The 2394-nt window shown below is 42.5% G+C and overlaps 1 non-coding gene across 1 annotated transcript; it reads right to left on the reverse strand.

Annotated features, from left to right (window-relative positions):
- Positions 1-545: 545 nt before the first annotated feature.
- On the reverse strand, positions 546-649 carry LOC148581203 (small nucleolar RNA R71). Its single transcript, XR_015897180.1, has one exon. It is a non-coding gene; the product is annotated as a small nucleolar RNA R71 (small nucleolar RNA).
- Between the last annotated feature and the right edge of the window lie 1745 nt (positions 650-2394).

A 2394-nucleotide genomic window follows, 5' to 3' on the forward strand; every position in this document is an offset into this window, starting at 1 on the left:
GCTTGTGTATGCGCAGGAATAGAGACAAAGAACATCTCTTAGACTTTGATCCTGAACCTGAAAGAACTTTCAGGCGGCGTTTACAACAAGCAAGACTTTGCAAGGCTGCAGAATCCACTATGGCAAATAATAATGCTAATGCCAATGTGGTAAATCCGAATGGGGATGATCAACAGAGGAGAGTGCTTGGCTCTTATTCTGCCCCTACTGCGGATCTTTATGGAAAAAGTATTGTGGTGCCTCCTATAACTGCAAACAACTTTGAGTTGAAGCCACAACTGGTCACCCTGGTGCAGCAAAACAGCCAGTATCATGGACTTCCTCATGAAGATCCAAATCAATTCATATCTGATTTTCTGCAGATATGTGATACTGTGAAGACAAACGGAGTGAATCCAGAGGTGTACAGACTCATGCTTTTCCCGTTTGCTCTGAGGGATAAAGCAAAGCTATGGCTAGATTCCCAACCAAAGGAAAGTCTGAATACTTGGGAAAAGGTCGTTACTGAATTTCTCACTAAATTTTTCCCACCAAAGAAGCTGACTAAGCTTAGGTTGGAGGTTCAGACTTTCAGACAGAAGGAGGGTGAAACTCTTTATAAAGCTTGGGAGAGATACAAGCTACTGACTAGGCAATGCCCTCCTGACATGTTCTCCAAGTGGACTCAACTGGATATCTTTTATGAAGGCTTAGGAGAGATGTCAAAGATGAGCTTAGATACCTCTGCAGGCGATTCATTGCACAAGAAGAAGACACCAGAGGAGACTATTGAGCTGATTGAATTAGTTGCAAGCAACCAATATCTCTACTCATCTAACAAGAATCTTGTGAACTCTGAGACCTCTCAAAAGAGAGGTGTGTTGGAAGTAGAAGCTGTTAATGCTCTTCTTGCTCAGAACAAGCTGATGTCTCAGCAAATAAATCTACTTACTCAACAGATGGGTGGCATGCAAGTCTCAGCTATCAACACCTAAAATCCACCACAGGAAGTCTCCTATGACATGGCAGGTAACTTTATGCAAAATGATAATTATGATTATGCTCAACCCTCTTCTGAACAGGTGAATTACATGGGGAGTGGTCCTAGAAATCCCAACAATGATCCATATTCTAAGACATACAACCAGGGATGGAGGAATCACCCAAATTTTGGATGGAGGGACCAACCTCAGAGACCTCAGAACGTCAATAATAGTTCTCAGGGCGGTTCCAGCAGAACAATGATTTGGAAGCAATATTGACAGGTTTTAGACAGGAAACCAGAGCATCCATCAAGAACCTGGAAATTCAAATGGGTCAATTAGCCACAAAGGTCAATGAAATTGATCAGAGGACCACTAATAGCCTTCCTGGTAACACAATTCCAAATCCAAAAGAGGAATGTAAGGCTATCACCATAATAAGTGAACAAGTGGCAAGTGCGAAAGCATAATTTATGCAGGAAACCAAGGCCTCCATTAGAAACTTAGAAGTGCTAGTGGGCCAACTGAGCAAGCAAATACTTGAGAGGTCTGCAAGTACAGTTCAAGGTGATACAGTGGTGAACCCAGGAGAAGATTGCAAGGGTATTCAATTAAGAAGTGGTAAAGTAGCTGGCTCTGAGACCAAGGCCAATGAAGAGCTAGTTGAAAAGGAAGCTCCAGAGGAGAAGAAGGAAGAAGTAGAACACGCCCCTCCAAAGCGTGCGGACAACCCATTCCCAGACTCTCTTGACACTTATCCTACTTTGCCAAAGGCTCCTGAATACAAGCCTAAAATGCCATATCCTCAGAGACTTCAAAAGGAGACCAAGGACAAACAGTTCTCAAAGTTCTTGGAAATCTTCAGAAAGTTACAAATCAATATTCCTTTTGCTGAGGTTTTGGAGCAAATGCCTATCTATGTCAAGTTCATGAAGGAGCTGTTGTCAAAGAAAAAGCGTTTAAAGGGAGATGAAACAGTAGTCCTGACTAAGGAATGTAGTGCTGTAATTTAGAATAACTTGCCAAGAAAGATGCCAGATCCAGGGAGCTTTCAAATTCCATGCACTATTGGGAGCACAACCTTTGAGAAAGCTTTATGTGATCTGGGAGCAAGCATCAATTTAATGCCCTTGTCTGTGAGGAAGAAGCTGCAAATCCAAGAGGCACAACCCACAAAGATAGCATTACAGATGGCAGACAAATCTATGAAGCCTGCATACGGATTAGTGGAAAACATCTTGGTTAAAGTGGGTAAGTTCTTCCTCCCAGCAGACTTTTTGATTCTTGACACAGGAGAGGATGAGAATGCCTCTATAATTCTAGGAAGACCATTCCTAGCCACTGGAAGAGCTCTGATTGATGTAGAAGCGGGTGAATTAGTGCTTAGAGTGCATAATGAGCAACTGATCTTTCATGTCTTCAAAGATGTGCA

Source organism: Arachis ipaensis, chromosome B10 (assembly GCF_059453495.1).
Source record: "Arachis ipaensis isolate K30076 ecotype BB chromosome B10, ASM5945349v1, whole genome shotgun sequence".
In the NCBI taxonomy this organism is placed as follows: Eukaryota; Viridiplantae; Streptophyta; class Magnoliopsida; order Fabales; family Fabaceae; genus Arachis; species Arachis ipaensis.